The sequence below is a fragment of the Cetorhinus maximus genome, chromosome 7 (genome assembly GCF_964194155.1).
Source record: "Cetorhinus maximus chromosome 7, sCetMax3.hap1.1, whole genome shotgun sequence".
Classification (NCBI taxonomy): domain Eukaryota; kingdom Metazoa; phylum Chordata; class Chondrichthyes; order Lamniformes; family Cetorhinidae; genus Cetorhinus; species Cetorhinus maximus.
In genome coordinates this window covers 73253962-73272607 of record NC_135885.1, presented here as the reverse complement: position 1 = coordinate 73272607, position 18646 = coordinate 73253962, and the positions used below count along the sequence as shown (strand labels likewise).

Here is an 18646-nt window from a genome sequence, read left to right as displayed (position 1 = left end):
GAAAAGTGTGAGGTGATGCACTTTTTGGAAGGAGTAATTTGAGAAGGAAGTATTCAATGAATGGCATGACACTAGAAAGTTCTGAGGAACAAAGGGACCTTGGCGTATGTGTCCATAGATCTCTGAAGGCGGAGGGGCATGTTAGTGGGGTGGTGAAAAAGGCATATGGGACACTTACCTTTATCAATCGAGGCATAGATTACAAAAGTAGGGAGGTCATGTTGGAGTTGTATAGAACCTTGGTGAGGCCACAGCTGGAGTACTGTGTGCAGTTCTGGTCACCACATTATAGGAAGGATGGAGGAGGTGCAGAGGAGATTCACCAGGATGATGCCTGAGATGAAAGATTTAAGTTATGAAGAGAGGTTGGATAGACTTGGGTTGTTTTCGTTGGAGCAGAGAAGACTGAGGGGCAACCTGATCGAGGTGTACAAGATTGAGGGGCATGGACAGGGTGATTAGGGAGTAGCTGTTCCCCTTAGCTGAAGGATTAGTCACGAGGGGACACAAGTTCGAGGTGAGTGGCAGGAGGTTTAGGTGGGATGTGAGGAAAAACCTTTTTACCCAGAGGGTGGTGACGGTCTGGAATGCACTGCCTGGGAGGGTGGTGGAGGCAGGTTGCCTTACATCCTTTTAAAAAGTACCTGGATGAGCACTTTGCACGTCATAACATTCAAGGCTATGGGCCAAGCGCTGGTAAATGGGATTTGGTAGGTAGGTCAGGTGTTTCTCACGTGTCAGTGCAGACTCGATGGGTTGAGGGTCTCTTCTGCACTGTGTGATTCTGTGAGTCCGAAGGGGGGGGAAGGAGTCCCAAGGGGGGGGAGGGGGGGCTGTCCAAGTGAGCATGCAAGGGAGGGCTCTGCTGAGCTATGACTGCCTCTTGGGATGAGCGTGGTAGGAGGGAATGGTGAGAATGACTGAGGGCAGAGTGAGGCGGTAGTATGGGATTGTGAGGGTCCGACAGTATCGGTAGAAGGAACGGCGAGGGTGGCTGGTGGGGACACAGAGACAGACACAGACACTGGAAGTGAGAAGGAGGAGGTGTGGGAGGTTAATATGGATGGATGTGGGGTTTTCGGGGAGGGAATGTGCACGTTCACCAGGACAATCCCGAAAGAAAAGGGTTGTGGCTGGTCCGTCACTGTGGGGAGCTTGAAGGTGATGCCAGGGGGTCGACAGTGATGGGGAAAGGACGGAAGAAAAATGTTAGATGCACCATGCTTGCTAAATCGAAAGTGAAATGAGTGTTGTGGTGGGTGAGAACAGGTGCTGCATGGGAGTGTGATCATTGGTTGGTGGAGATGCAGTTCATCTCAGATGGACAACTAAAAGTGAACCCGAGCAGGCAGCATTGAAAATGCTCAGAAATTTGAGATGAGTGTGATGCGGGAAGGATCTGCATGCATGGGAGAGTTCTTGCACGAAGCTCCGAAACGCCCTACCCCACACACACTTCTTCCTCTAGAATCACTCATGGGCTGGCTATGTGCAATTGAACTGCTAGTGGGTGGGGGGGATTCAGTGGGAGGACTTGTGAAGCCTATCAATGAAGCTGAAAGACACCATTTTCAGATTCTAAAGTGTCAAAACGTTTTCACCCATGCAACCAACTGTGATCAGAATTTCTTAACATTTGAATGCCTTAGGTGCTTCCCTGACATCCGCAGCAGGGGTATAGACAGCCTATGCAATGGTTGACCCTGTTGCATCTGATGACTTCAGCGTGGGTCCTCTGAAAATCCAAGGCCTTGGGGGCCCTGGTGCTTTGGTTGTCCTCCTGTGGGCCAGCTACCCCCTCTGCAGTGACAGATGACGAGGTTGAGGGGGTCACAAGCAAAGGGGACTCGGAGGGAGAAGACAGCCTCTGAGATTACTGAGCAGATGATCCAGGTGTGTCCAGCTGCTACTCCTTCCTTCGGGTGCCCAAGGGCCCCGGCCTGACTCCTTGAAGGGAAGGAGCACCTGGGGGTCACGAGGTGCCCGATTTCCTTCCCACAATGCTACTGCAGTAACTCACTATGGCTAGTGCGATGGAGTGTATGTCTGCGCGCATCTCCACGGTCTGCTGGACCAGGGTCTCCATAGCATCCACCATCCTCCCCATGGAGACCTCCATACGCATACATATGGACACCACTTCATCAGAGAGCAGGTGGATGTACTCCTCCGATTCGCATTGAGGGCTTCCAACAGCTCTGTGATGTTCCCCCACCTTTTGCTGACTCTCCAGGATGAGTTGAAAGGCTGAATCCAGGGGCTTGTCATCTGACTTGGACCTCACAGATGCCTCTTCCCCAGCTTCAACTGCCGGGGGTCTCGGCTGAACCTGCCTCCTTTTGCTGCGGACACGTGTCTGTACGGTGACCACCACATTGTGAACCCGAGCATGCACTAGATCTAGGTTCCACCGAGGTGTGTGTCTCTGCGCTGGTGGAGGGTGTGGGTAAGTGCTGTGATGGGCCTTCCGGACTGCTTATTTCCAGCTCTTCAGTGGAGGAGGAGTCCTCTTGCCAGGAGGTGAGGACATGGATGGAGCTGAGCAAATTTGCTGGCTGAGGATGTCGGTCGCTTGGCAGAGTTCCCTGTGAACCGAAGCAGAGATAATTAGTGCATGGCAGCGGAGTCAAAAGCAGGAGAGAGCACTCGCGTTTGACTTGAGAGAGGGATGATGTGGTGCAGGATCCTCACGAGTGTGTTCACCGCTGACCTCACCATTGCCGCAGGCAGGGTCCACATCCTCACCAGTCAGTGCAATGGCATTCTCCTCAAAGTGAATGAGGGGCCTAATGTGGGCCACTCCAACCCTGGTCTGGGACCTCTCCCTGCTGTTAGCTAGCTTCTCCTGCATGAAAACAGAGTGTGAGCAGGACACATGGCACTGCATGTAATGTTTGTGTGGTGAGTGGAGCTATGGTTGGGATGAGGACGCAAGCTCCAGAGGATATAAGCCTGAGGGGATGAGTGAGAGTTAGTGGTGTTGTCCCTTGAGGTGTGAGATCCTTGTCGATGTGTGATGGGTTTAGGAGTGTGAGAGTTGAGAGTGATGAGATGAGTGAGTTACCCTGGTGGAACAGATGAGACCATTCACCCTGTTATGGCACTGGATGGCTGTCCTCTTTTGCAGGGCATTGGTGCTGACCACCACTGCCACTGCCTCCCATGCTGGATTGGTGACCTTGCTTGCTGATCTTTCCCCAAGCAGGGGTAGAGGACATCACAGCAGGCCTCCATTGCATCCAAAAGGCACTTGAGGGACGCGACATTAAACCGGGGTGGGGGTCCGCTGCAGTCTTTTTGTCTTTCGGGGCTGTCCTGAGCTGGAAGCACAGAGGTGTGCGCTCGGCTACACTTTAAATATGGCACCTGGCATGATGAAGCAGCGAGATGATGGAGTGGCAGGTAAATGAGAGCCCGCCCACCACTGAAACAATGTGTTTCCCTGAAGTGCATAATTAATGAGATGGGAATAGGATGATACGGCGTGAACAGCCGCCATTGCGGCCGGCTATCACACTTAGTGCAAATCTGGGACGATTCCACCCAAATGACACAAGAAGTGACTGAGATTTGATATGCAGTCAATTTTTTCAATTTGAAGTACATCATAATGAAACTGCCATTATATTACTACTGTACTATACTTATTAAAATAACTTGCTACAAATAGAATATTAAAATATTCTGCAAATAGCACAGGAGCAAAACTATGGCAGGTTAAAGCACTTACAATGACCCCTTTCTACCTGCTGAGAAGCCATTTTATCACAAATAATAAGCATTTCCTAGTTACAGTTGAAGGTTATGGGCAAATATTTATTTTACAATTAACATTTCTTCATAGAAAGCTATGCAATTCTCACTCAGGCAGATTAAATAGGCTGCAGTCATAAGCTGATGTCTGATACTATATACTGACATTTACTGAGTTGCTGTCAACTTTAACTTAATCACTTGGTTTATGTACCATTGCCCATAATACATAGACCAGTAGGCAAGGTCATGAATCCCTGTAGGCTAAAGGAGACTATTTGTTGTTTCAAATTATACATTATATAAATGTATCAGTGCCACATCCTTCCAAAATTTTAAAAATAATTGCAGTGGCTTGATTTTTCTAATTTTATGGCTATTTAGCTTTCTTTCCTATTTCTAATTTTCAAAAATTACATTAATTTACTTATTGGTGTAGTTATACATTTTAAAGCATTACCATTTGGAGGAGCTACATTAATACAATATAATTGGCAACATAATTATCCATAACATAAAGTCAGCTCAATTTTCCATATTTGGGCCAAGGCTGTAATATGGTTTGGAGCGGAGTAGGCCTGATGGAATCCAAACTATCAGTGAGCTGGTTATTGATGTGTAATTTCATTTACAGCACAGCCGATGACACCCTCCATTGCTTTGCTGATGATTGGGAGTAGACTGGTGAGGCAAATTTATCCCTTTCTTTGTGGGTAGGACATGTCCGGACAATTTTCCACTTTGTCAGTGAGATACCAAAATTGTTGCTATATTGGGCAGAGGTGCGGTTAGTTCTACAGCACTCGTCTTCAGCACAACCACCGACATGCCTTTGGGCACCTAGCCTTTGCTGTATCCAGTACACTTAGCCAATTCTTAATATCACATGGAGTAAATCAAATTGGCTGAAGACTGGCTTCTGTGATGTAGGTACCTGAGGAGCAGACTGAGATGGATCATGTCTCACCCTTACCATTACATGTACAATAGCATTTTGGTTGTTACTGGACTAGTCTGCCAGAAGCCTGGACTATTGTTATGAGTTCAAGTCCCACCACACCTGCTGGGAATTCAAGTTCAGTTAATCAAATAAATCTGGAATAAAAAGCAAGCATCATTAATGGTGACCATGAAATTACCAGCTTGACATAAAACCAACTTGGTTCACTCATGCCATTATTTGGTCTAGCCTAGATGTTACTAGACTCACAACAAAGTGGTGACACTCTGAAAATGTCCTAGCAAGTTGTATCAAACTGCTATAAAAAAAAGCCAAAGAAAAATAAAACTCGATGGACCACCAGCAACAACCCAGGCATCATATAGCCAGAGCACACCCTGCCCGGTCAATCCTACAAAATCCTCCTTATGACTTCTGGAGACCTTTGCCAAATTGGGTGAGCTGCCCCACAGATTAGTCATATTTTCATATATTTCAGCCAAAAACCAGACCCTTCCATCATGGGCATGGCCTGTCCCACTGGCAGAGCAGATCCTCCAGAGCTGGCATGGCAGCACAGTGGTTTAGGAATTCTTATTTTTTCATTCGTGGGGTGTGGGCATCACTGGCAAGGCCAGCATTTGTTGCCCACCCCTAATTGCACTTGAACTGAGTGGCTTATTAGACCACATTGCTGTGGGTCTGGAGTCACTTGTAGGCCAGACCAGGTAAAGGTGGCAGTTTCCTTCCCTAAAGGATATTAGTGAATCAGATGGGTTTTTACAGCAATCGATGAATGTTTCATGGTCACCATTACTGAGACTAGCTTTCAATTCCAGATATTTTTATGGGATTTGATCCTTGCCGCCACAGCATTAGCCTGAGTCTCTGGATTACTAGTCCAGTGACATTACCACTATGCCACCACCTCCCCTAAGTCTTAGGAGTGTTGAACTTCAGCTCATGACCCCATGATGTTTCATGGCATCAAGCCAAATGTGGGCAAGGAAAACTCCTGCTAATTACCAGCTACCTCCCTCCCTCAGCTGATGACCCAGCTCTCCTCCATGTTGAATACCACTTGGAAGATGCACTGAAGGTAGCAAGGCTGGGGGATTTGAGAATATAAGAAATAGGAACAGGAGTAGACCTTTGGCCTGATCTGCCATTCAAGAAATCATGGCTGATTTTCTGCCTCAACTTGACTTTTCCTCCCACTTCTCTTATCCTTTGATTCCCTGAAAGACCAAGGCCGAAATCTTCTGTCTTGGAGTCTAAATTCAGTAGCGGACATGGAAGTGGGAGTGATTTCCACTGGGGGGGAAGTGGGACGGCTGACCATGCGCAAGCTTGAGCTGTTTAGATCATTAAATATGCTTCCGTGAGAAGCTTGGTGATTCTTGCGGTGGGGGCAGACAGGAAGTAGCTTTCCCTGTCCTTACCTCATGGGGTCAAGATCTAGGCGTCATATGTAAAGGACACCTGGACAGCCTACACCATCCCTTCCACCTTTGCCTGGCCACTGCCACACCCTTCCTCACTAACCCTTCCTCCCTTCCTTGGTCCCTTCCTTGCACCATTACCACCTGGTCTGAAGTATAGACTGGCAATTACAGACACCCTGAAAGAGTTCAATGCACTGGTAACTCACTGTTAATCATAGAAGAAGTCTACCTCACCAGATGCATGCCACCTATATGCAGTTGTATAAGTGAATGTTCTAATTTCTCACTGGCAGGGTACTTAATTTGGAAGGGGAACTTAACTCCAGCAAGATGGTCTTTTAATGAGCATGCATGACTTACAAATGCATACAGAAGGTCTGCCCAACATTGTTCGTCGACCCACCTTTAACCTCCCTTTAAAGTCCCGAGAACTTAATTGCTAAAGTTCATTCCGCTGTCAGAAAACTGATTTTTGGCCTCACGCCAAATTAAGTTACCCCACCCACCAAACTTCCTACTGCTGGCGGGACTGGAAGATTCTGACCGAAGGCTGGAATCTTACCAAATTCCAGGATGTCCTGCCATCAGGGCCACAAGAGGTCCTGATCTCATACAGAGGAGTGCCAGGACTCTGAGCGGGATCTTATGAGCTGTGACCAGTTAACAGGCCACAGCTGGGACCACCATCCAATTAAGAAAAGTTTTCTGCAGGTGGCCATGATACTGAAGTTTCCATCATTGAAAATATCCTGTCACCATTGATCAGAAACTTAAGTGAATGAGCCACTTAAATACTATGGTTACAAGAGCAAGTTAGAGGCTTGGAATTATGCAGCGAGTAACTCACCTCCTGACTCCCCAAAGCCTTCCCACCATCTACAAGGCACAAGTCAGGTGTGTGATGGAATACTCTCTTCTTGCCTGGAGGGTGCAGCTTCAACAACAGTCAGGAAGCTTGCAAAATCCAGGACAAAACAGCCTGCTTGATTGACACCCCATCTACCATGTTAAACATTCACTCCCTCTACTACTGGCACTCTGAGAGGTGTCAGCTGTGGCTCAGTTCATAGCACCCTCGCCTTTGAATCAGAGGGTTGTGGGTTCATGTCCCACTCCCGGAAACCAAGAACTGTGAATGTACTCGAAAGAGTTACATGCGATCTGTTGATAACTCGAAAGAGTTACTACTGGCACTCAGTGGCAGAGGTGTGTAGCATATACAAGATCCACTGCAGCAAAACAGTAAGCCTCCTTCAACAGCATTCAGGGAAAGGTTTGAGTGTGGGGTGAAGGGGGTGGTGTGTAACGGGATAGAAGGAATAAGAGAGAGGCCTCCTGCCATATGAGGCTCCTTTGCTCAGGCTTCGGGGCCACCATTGAGTTGGAGGGGAAACTCAGAGGGAGGGAGGTTTAGAAACTGGTGTGGGCACATCAAAGAACATTAGGACCGAAAAGAGAGCCAGCCTTGTGGTTGACAAACCAGAGAAAGGACACAGAGGGGCATTCTATTAGCCACCTGCACACAGTAGAGCCTATCCCCAGGAGAAAGTGTACCCTCAGAGGCTGAACTGTCTCTAAATGTTCAAGCAGCAGTGTCAGCGAAGGCTGAGGCTCTCCAAGGAAGCTGTCACTGATATCTGAGCTATACTGCTAGGTGAGCTGAGACCCATGCAGTTTAGTGAACCCCCAATGGCAGTGGCAATGAAGATTACTGCGGCTTTCAACTTCTATGCCTCTGGCTCTTTCCAGGGGTCCACTAGGGAGATGTATAGGATCTCCCAGTTTGTGGCTCATTAGTGCTTCAAGGTGGTGATCAACGTTATGTTCAAGAGGGCCAACAGCTATGTGCACTACCAATCCGATCAGACAGTCAGGTGGAGAGATCCATTGGATTCAGGGCCATTGCTGGATGCCCCCAGGTGCAAAGTGTCGCCAACTCCACGTATGTGGCCATCAATGAGCCCATAAACCAGCCAGCGTTCTTCATCAATAGCAAGGGATTTCCATTTCATCAATGTCCAACTGGTCTGTGACCATCAAAAACAGATCCTTCAAGTGTGTGTATGATTCCTGTGAAGCATCCTTCATGCCTACATACTAAGGCAATATCAGATGCCACAGCTTTTCTGGACCCCTGCACACCTTCAGGGATGAATATTTGGTGACAAGGATCACCCAGTAACGACATGGCTACTCATGCCTGTGAGGAACCCGTGCATGGATGCACAGGAGAGGTACAACACCTACCACAGGTCAATCCAAGTGACCATCGAGCAGACCTTTGGGCTTCTGAAGATGCGATCAGGTACCTAGACCAATCTGGTGGAGCGTTTCTGTATGTCCCAGTGAGGGTCTCGCATATCGTGGTGTTCTGCTGTGCTCTGCACATCCTGGAACAGCAGAGGAGAAAGGCGCTGAAATAATAAGAACATCAATGTCTCCTGCGAAGTTGGGGATGTGGATGAGGCAGCTGACCATATGATGGAAGATGAGCAACCCTTTGGAAGACAGACAAGACGAAATGAGATGTGTGCAATGGAGGCTTGGAACATGCTAAGACATAACTATTTCCTTGACCCTTATGCCCATTCAGAAATATTCCAATAAAGCCTTACTTCTAATCAGTCCTGCTGTTACCTTCTTCAGTTGCACTCCATTGCCTAGCGTCCATGTGAAGAGTGCACAGCGGCAAGGCGGAGCAGGTGACCAGGTGTTCTTTAGTCCATAGCCTACAGCACATTGAGGGAACAAGGACATAAATAAGACCTTACGTGGCATCAGAATTGAAATGAGGAGCAGCTACAATGAATGAAAGATTTATTAAGCTGCACAACAGAAACAGGACTTTACATCTACATGATGTTAATACCTCCAAGTGCTGCCAGGTGCTCTTCTCTCTCTCTTACTATTGCTCTTTCGTGACACTTCTACTATGTTTGCAACTGAGGTGGGGGTAGGCTGCTGATCGTGCTGCGCCGACACTTGGAATGACTTTGGCAGCTATTCTCCGGTTGACTGAGGCCCAGTGGGCCCTGGCATGCTGAGGGGTTATTGCACATGTGCAGGACTCTCCCCTGTCAACGTGGCTACTTGAGGCACAAGAGTCACTGACAGAGTGGCTAAGGAGATGCTGTCCACATTAAGTGTTCCCTGACAGGAGCCCCCAGAAACAGAAGCACCCACTCCTCCTCCCTTTCACCTCCAGTGTGGTGACCCCACGGATGCTGACCTCCTCTGCAATCTCTGTCCAGACTTGCTTAGTCAGGCTGGCCGCTCATCTCTTCCGGTGCCCTTGCAGCTTGGAGGAGAACCTGAAGGGAGGCATCATTGAACATGGAGCTAGTGGGTGCCTTACTTCTTCCATTCTTGCTGTAAGCTTCTGATTATCAGATTTGTTGCAGGCAACAGTCAGGGAGTAGCACAAGGATGGTTGCAGGTAACAGGCAAGGAAAGGACTCCTTTGGGCAGGCAACAGTGTGTGCAGGGCTGGCAACCCTTTAAATATAATGTCAGTACCTCCCACGGCATCAGCTGATGTTGACTTCACTCCCTGATTTCCCACCTCAAGCCCTGGGTTGGATCACTCCTGTACCTCATGTGAGTTAATTGGCCAGCCGCCACAAGATTGGGTGTGGCCAGCTGCTGAACGCCTGAACGAAAATGCCACCCGGTTCCAATGCCACTCTCAGGACCTGTAACCTTGCCACTAAATCTAGCTCCATTTCTGGCTTACTGATGGCTGCATTCCACCTCCTTCAGGTACCATGCCCTAAGAGAGTGTTGGTGACCATGGACTTCATGGAATTGGTCCATGTTTATGCTTGGCAACGTACTGCAGTGGTTTGCCATTGGATGTCTGCATTTTTTTTTCCTATTGCCATTATATTATCCCTAATAAGTACAGCTACTCCACTTCCCTATTTTCCCGCTCTATCTTTTCTAAATATATTACACCCTACAATGTTTAATTTCCAGTCCTGACTTTTCAGTAGCCATGTCTCCACTATATAAAGTTCCTCACAATATATTATTGTCCCCAGTTACCCTGTTTTATTACAGGCGCTGTGTGCATTGGTGCAGAGACAGTTTAACTCTTTTTTTATAGGACAGTTTAACTCAGTTTTAAAAGAAGTTCCTCTCACCTTTTTGTAATCACATTTTTACACTCCTGTCCTGTAACACTATTTATTCCCTGGTCAATGATATTCTCCCTTGATTCAGTCTGTGCTATGCTAACCTTTCCTGATTCATTTATTTATATTTAAGGTTGTTTCATTTCTCCCCTCTCCTACTATCTTACTGGTTTAAAGCTTTTGCCACCTGCCTATTTACCCTTTTGCTAGGACAATGGCCCCAATCCAGTTCAGGTGAAGCCCATCCTATTGGATCCTTCCTGTCCTGGTATTGGTGACAGTACCCATGATAACAAGATAACATACCACACCTGGTCAGCCAAACATTCTACTTCCCATATATGTTGAAGGAGAGACTCTGGAATATGTTGACCACTTCCCATAGCTTGGCAGCCACCTCTCTCAAAAGGCCACCATTGACAAGGAGATCTAACACTGGATCAGCTACAACAACTCTGACTTCTACAACCTACGGCAGCGAATGATTAGAAATCTCTGCAAATCAACAAAATCCCTAATGTACAGAGCTGTCGGCATCACCACACTTCTGTACTGCAGTGAGACTTGGACTCTGTATCAGCGATACATAAGGGTGCTAGAGAAATTTCATCAGCAATGCCCCTGCCACATCACCTGGATTCAATGGGGGCACTGTCAAACAAACACTCATGTCCTTCTTAGAGTCAGTTCCACAAGCATTCAGGCAAAAATTCTGCAAATTCAGCATCAATGGACTGGACTCTGTTCAGGTGACCTAAAACTATCTGACCCGCCAGGCCAGGTCAACTCTGAAATGGTCAGCATTCCAGGGGAGGACAAAGCAAATGCTTCAGAGACACCCTGAAGCTCTTCTTGAAGTGCGGCAGCACTGATATTAATGCCTGGGAAGAACTTACTACCAATCGTTCAGAATGGCAACAACTTGTCTATCAAGCTGCATCACGCTTTAAGTCACGACATCTAAGTGATGAAGCAGAATGGCGGCAGAGAAGTAAAGAAAAGGGAGCAAATCCCGCACTCCGGATCCCACTATCTCATGGGACATCCTACCCCATGTGCCTAATGATCTGCTGGTCGAGAATTGGCCTGTTTAGTCACATGAAGAACCACAGCAGAAACTCACAACCCTGAGACGTCATCCTCAAATCAAGGGACAGCCACTGCTGATAGCCAATACCCATGAAAAGGAACTTTCTTTCCCACCTCAGCCCTTTAGCCACTGTTGTGTTATTGGCTCTTAACACAAATATATCAAACTCTATGACAATGATTGGGTAAACTAAATGAAGGGTTCTTCATTGAAGAATAACAGGATTCTAGGAGAATTCTTCATACATGTGTTACTTGCTGATCAATACTGCTCCAACTATTGTGTAACATGTTAACTTACATCACTTCCTGTCATGATGTATACCAAACTCATTACATACTCAGTAGTATGTTAATCAATACGTTAAACTACATGCACTACAAAGTAATATGACAAAGCCACATGTTAACTCACCAGAGTGTGAAGCCTGTGTTAAAGGGGGTAGAAGCCTCCAAAATTGTGCATGGTTTTTTATATTTAGTTGGCACTGATATATAAATCCAGTGGTAAAAATGTCAGCGTTGGAGGGGTTAGGAGAGAGCTCACCATTTTGCCTCCATTATATTCATCAAAATTATTCCTCCCACCATCACAGTCCTTACGAAGGTTTTTGTTATTATCTTCCTCTGCATTGACAGTACAGAGGAGGGAAATCAGCTGGAAGCCTTAAGCCTTGCCCCCTTACCGCCATTTACATGTAGCTAGACAGGGCACCTGGAGGGTTTTTCCACCAAAATCTAGGCTACAGCAAGCCCCTGTGGAAATTACTAGCATAGCTGTCAGCAAGTAAAAAGTAGATAAATTGTCAGGACCGAACGAAATGTATCCTCAGCTGCTAAGAGAAGCAGTGAAGGTAACACCAAAGGCTTTTACCATCATTTTCCAAACCTCTCTGGCTACAGGCATGGTGCCCAAGGACTGGAGGATTGGTAGTGCTATAATGTTATTTAAAAAGGGAGAAAGGGATATACTGAGTAATTACAAACCAGTCAGCATAACCTTCGGGGTGGGCAAGTTTTTGGAACAATATTCTGATGGAGAGTATAAGTATTCCAGTTAAAATCTCTGGTAGGTACCCTGCGCCCTCTGGTACATTTGAACACAGATTCACCACCTTCATGGCTACAGACACTGTCTTGACTGCAGCACCCCCTCTATTGATCTTTCTTTTGAGTGACAGAAGTTAGCCTTTTATATGTCCAGATACTCTACACTGAAAACACATAGAGCATGCCCCTGCTGGTTTACCGTCTGGGTTCCTTCTTTTAAAAGTTGGAGATTGATCTGTTTTTTTCTTCCCTACCCTCTTTTTATCTCAAGCCCATTTCTGTTTCACCTATGTCCATCCTATCTCTCCTGAGCCTATAACAATTGCTAGCCCCAAATTTGATTTGAGTTAGGGTCTGTGTGTTAATTCATAGTAATCTGCTAAAATGGTTGCTTCTCTGGCTTTTGAAACTCATTGTTCTTCAACATGAGTTTTTAAAACTATATGGGAGTTGATTTTTGAACTCCTCCAATAGGATTGCCGTCTCTTAATCCTTTGTAAATGGGATTAATTTTGAGCGCTCACATCCACTGGTCGAATGCGATGCCATGAAGCTATTAATGTATATGATATTATTGGAAAATATTTTTCTTTTAAAATAGAGGTTTAGTCTGTGGATGTGTCTTGATTAAATTAAAGCTAGCTAGCCTGGGTGCTTTGATGTGTACTGGTTTTGAGATGTAAGAGAGGTAGAGTGTATTTGCATTTTTTGAATAGAGCATTCAAGAAGTGGGGTGAAATCTGGCACCTAGCTGGCAGAGACCAAGCAATATGTTTATATTACTAATAAAATTGGTACTATGAAAGAGATGGAGTTCAAAGAGGCTGGTGATACAATGAGAATTTACATTCAATGAGATATGCTGGATATAACCGATAGCAGTTTTTGTGTGTGGAGGGCAGAGGCAATGTAATATCAAAGCAGCTGTAAGCCTACAACTGTCTCCACAGGAACCAAAGTGAAAGGAACCTCATTTTGAATTTGTAAGGTGAAAATACTTTGCCTGGTGTCGGTTGAAAGTCTATGGGTTGTTGTTGCCTTAATGGAGATTAGTTTGGGAATTTGTTAGAAGTTATGATAGCAATAATTTGTAGCCATGTGTATATATTTAACTTGTGTAAATTAATAAATGTCTCATGTATTTTTATATAAAATCCCTCGAACTGGTGGTCTGATTCCTGAATTTAGAGCTGCATCTCAAACATACAAAAAAAACGTTACGACAGTTGTTTAAAGTTTCCCTCTGGGATTTTTAAATAATTCAGCTTTAACAACTCTTATCTCACAACAATTGGGGGTTCATCCAAAAATATTTCTAATTCCTAGATCGGTTTGGAATTTGGAAAATCCTAAGGTTACGAGTATGAGAAGCACTTTGAATTCAAGAGTTGAGGAGGTATTTTAGAAGTGGTGAGACTGCAAGGTGGCTTTGGCAAGTGTTAAGACTTGCCTGGGAGTAGAAGAGATAACTGATTGGGTTGGAGAAAATAAACTTCTATTTTAAAAGAAAAATATTTTCCAATAATATATACATTAATAGTTTTGTGACGTGTGAGTTGTTTAATTCTTTCAAATTCGAGGAAGCTTGAGTGGGCTTTTTGTGAGAGTTCTGAAATCTCTGGCAATCCCTGGTATGCTTCCAATACTAACTCATAAGCACTCAGGATAGCAGCTTTCGTTTGCTCATAGTTTGAAGCGCTTTCTTCAGACAACAGGGAATAAACCTCATGAATTTTCCTGTTAACTGGCCCTGCATCAGGAGAGTCCAAGTTTCTTCAGGCTACTTTAACCAATTGCAAGCTTCTCAAAGTCAATTAAGAATTCATCAATAGCATATTCATCAAATTTTGTTACTAACCGGGAAAACTTCAAAAAAATTCAAAGCTTGGCTCTGAATTAGGGTTACTTGAATTACCAGCAGCTTCTCCACTATGTAAAGACAATTTTTCCTAACCAATTCAATCTGTCCCATTTCACTCTCCTTTTGTGCTTGCAATTCCTTCTCAAACCATTCCCTCTCGAAGGTTCTTTCTCTCTTTCTCCCGAAATTCTCTTTTCTTGCCTGAAATTGTAACTCTAGACTCTCCTCTTCCAAGTCAATGTTTGCAAAGGCAACCTGGTCTGTTTCCGGTTCTGTATCTTCTCCCTGTTCCATTTCTGGGTGAGGGAAAAATGTTCTACCAGCATTTTTAGCACATCGCACTTTTTTGCCTTTTCCTTTATAGTAGGTTCCACCTGCTTAGCTACTGCTCTCAGCTGTTCAATTGTTAAGGTTGTAAACTTACCCAAGATAAATCCTCCTGTTTTACAAATGATTTCAAGTTAAATTCAGACATTCACCTTTCTAGTGTTAATATATGCAGAGCCTGTTGCTGTAGCCCTTTTTTTTAAAGAAACCATTTCAGGTTTTGAATGTTTCCCTTTTGCTTCCAATTTATTCTTTTTAATATCAAATTCAGTGAATTTACTCCAATTGGTTCAGATCCCAGATGCAGCTTCCAATTCTGTTATGGTCAGGGTGAGAGAGAACCAATAAAAGCGCAGTTCCCTTCCCTACTGTCTGTAATCAATATGCTTTGAAAATTAAGTTGTGCGTGTGTTTCTTAAGCCCTGAGTGTGTGGACAATTCGAACAACCAGCAGTAAGCTTCATTGGGTTTAAATAAAGAGGGTTATTTATTCACGCATTCACCCCTGAAAATCTAACACTATGGACAGAATTTTCTGCCTGTCGGGCGGGTGGGCCCGACCCAATCTCCGGCGGGATTCCCCAAAAACATGCGCGTGAAAGAGCACGCATCTCCTGAGGCAAAGTGCAGCCTCAGGGAGATTTCTTCCACTTTGAAAAAGATTAAAAATAGAAAAAAAAATTTCCTAACATGTCCCCCTCATGTGACAGTGTCACATGAGATGGGACATGTTCATAATTTACACTATAACTTTATTAAACTTTTTAAAACCCTGCATGAAACCTCATCCTGCCGGTGGATGAAGTTTCATGATTTTTCTATTTGCCGCCGGGGCTCCTGGCCTGCCCGCCAACCTTAAGGTTGGATGGGCAGGTCCTTTAATTGTTTAAATGATCCTGTCAATGGCTTCAATTGAGGCCATTGACAGGTCGGCGGACCCGCAACTGATTTTGCTGCGGGCCCGTCTTCCTGAAACAGGATGACGTCGGGGGTTCCGCCCAACATCAAACCGTGTCATTTTACGCGTCAGCGAGTGGGCCCCGTCCCCTGCTTGCCGACAGCAAAATTCTGCCCTATGTCACTCACTCACCCAGTCTCTCTCTCTCACTCACACACACACACACACACACACACACACACACACAAACTCATGGAAAGTCCAGTTAAAGAGAATAGTGCACTGTTACAAGTTATAAGCAAATGAATAGTTCAGAATTCACGTGATTGGCTCGTCTTGGAAAACACACGGTTCAGTCCTGATTAAGAAGATGTTTTCATTCCTGAAGTGTACTTAGTTGAATTCAGTAGTCGGTGCCATATACCAGACTCATTGCAGGATCTTCTTGTAGAGATGGACTTTCTGCAAGTCACAAAGTGTGTTGCTTGTAGTCTCATTACCAGGAGATTGGTTTGCTGTATTGGTGGACTCGAAAATAAACATGCTCAGAGACCTTATCATGTTAGTCTCCAGTTCTTAAGGCATATGTGTTGCTGCCCTTTCAGCTGCTACTGTTTCTGCTGTTGTGTGTAGCACATAAAGGTTAAATAGGGAGACCAACATGCCTTACCATTTGGCTTCTCACAGCTCCCTTCCAAATATGGTGTTGGACTTAAGTTGATTAGCCACAACCTGGATTATTGTTTGCAGACATTCATCCTGGGAGTTTGAAACAGTAGATCACCAAGACCAAGATCATCATCTTGGTTTCAAAAGGACTCATTCAAATCAGGAAACACCTTTTGAATGGTTCTAGTCTGGAATGTGCCCTTTTGAGTCAGTGTGGCAGTTTTGAATCCACGGACCAAGCCAGGTGACCTTGAGTGGTCATTTTTGCAGCATTTTATTGTCTATTTTTGAAAGAAAAGTCAGGTCCAGAAGATTCCACGTTGAGAACAGTTCATGTTTTAAAAGTTATGAACAGGACATGCCTTTACTGGGCATGACAGTGGGTTCAATCCCTGTATCAGCTGAGGTAATTCTTGGGGCCTTTCCCTTTGCCTTGCCCCAAAGTGAATCATGACATAAGCCATGATTAGCAACCCTTGGACAATGAGGACACTACATGAACAGAGAAAGGATAATAGTGAACCAAATGGGATTTTACAACAATCTGGTATTTTTATAGACACCATTACTAGCTTTTCTTTCTAGGTTTATTTAATTAATTGAATTTTAATTCCCCCAGCAGCCATGGACTCACGTTTCCAGATCATTAGTCCAGGTCTCTGGATTATTAGCCCAATAACAACCTTTCAGCTACTGTAGCCCCTGTCTGAAGACATCATAGGGAAAATCTTCCAGTAAGTGCTAACACCTCACAGCTGCTTTCTTGCCTGTTTCTTTGAAAGGCTTTGTTCATAGTACTTGTGCTGAAAAGTTATTTTTACAGCTTTGAAGGTTATTGTTACAAAATGTGGAGGTTTGAGCACCTGATTTGCACTTTGGAGCACTGATCTACCAGATCAGCATGAGCATCGCTTACATTTTGTTACTGTGGACCTCAGCTGAGCACCAAGACGACCAGAAACAACAGCAGAGATGGTAGGACCAGCAGATGCAGCAACAGCTTGCCGCCCACAGACCTACAACTCCACAGGGATCAAGAGAGATGTACAGCTCACAAGAAGCCATAACTGGCACCCAGTGTTTCCAGATTAGAGGATAAGCTTCCTCAACATATCGGGACATCAGAGCTTCAGGAGGCTTAGGTCCTGCATGAGGTGGTGCTGGACATTCACAGCCTGCTGGAACAAAATCTGTGTCAGGTGGCTGTTGTTATGACCTGTGGAGACCAAGAGACCAAAAGAATGAAATTTACTGAATGACTCAAATGAGAGAGCCAATGGACAAGATTTAACTTTTTCTAACTTTTACTTTAATAATCAAACCTAAATCAATGTAAATTGAACATGAATTGACAGGCAAATTTTGTGCATTATAAACAAATTATATACTAAATAGCAGATACAACAAAGATAGATCTCATAGATTTACTAGGCAGTCCTCCTCAGCATATATGGTTCTAATTTCGGTACAAAGCCCTTCAAAGCTCTGAATGTCCTCAGATAGGATTCCAGCTTTTCTTTGAGGATCTAGCTTCCAATCCTCAGCCAACAGCAGTACTCAACCAACCTGTGCTCCATGGGCATGGTCGTCACCAAAATGGCACATGTCTGCAGAACCTCCTCAGCTCTGCTCATGACAGTTTTGATGGCGTAGATCTTCCAGAAACAGCTTTATCCAAGCCCTCAGTAACAACCCTGTTCACTGTATGGCCGGGTCTGGTTAGTCAGTTCTTTTGAAAATAATTGAAGCAGAGATAACTTTATTTTTCCCTTTATCTCTACACCCAGATCCAGTCCTCATGTATACCTTTTTCCAACTGTACCACTGGGTGATCGGAACTCAAATGGCTATATGCCTTTTACCTGATCTCAACCAGCCTTGGTTTCTCCAGAAACCTGAAGTTTCCATTTCAGTTTCATTCTCGGTCAGTTTCCCTAGAAACCTGAAGGTTCACTTTCCCTTTCAATTAGGGTCTGACTCAAAAACAGAATACAAGCTTTGAAACCATAAATTCCATCACATTGTCAAATTTACCACCAGTCTCAAGCTCTTTGTCCCTGGATCCTTCCAGTGTTCTGTGGGAGACATTTGTAGGATCTCACAGTCAGTGGCCCAAGAATCCATAAGACAGGTGAGTGATGACTTGTTTGGCAGGACCATCAATTATATCAACTTTCCCTGCAATAACCACTTGTTAGAGTGAGCATGTGGCCAGGTTTGGGGCTCTGGCTGGCTTCACAGAAGTACAAGTTGTCATTAACTGCATGGGTACGGTAATAATGGATCCCCAGATCACAAAGGAGTATTCATCAACTTTAAGGGCTCCACCATTAATGTGCAGCTGGTTGCAACCACAAAAAGATGTTTACAGATTCTTGGGCAGCTGCTAAAATGGTTTTGTCTTGCAGCAGACCATCCTCCCTGGTCACTTCACACCTTTAACCAAACCTCCCTTTTACGCCTTACCATTGCTCAGCGTTA

The 18646-nt window shown here is 45.0% G+C and overlaps 1 protein-coding gene across 1 annotated transcript in view; it reads left to right on the top strand.

The window, feature by feature from the left end:
• The window catches only part of LOC144682415 (disks large homolog 2-like), a 1267833-nt gene that overhangs the window by 1030177 nt on the left and 219010 nt on the right, over positions 1-18646 (top strand). The window lies entirely within an intron of this gene.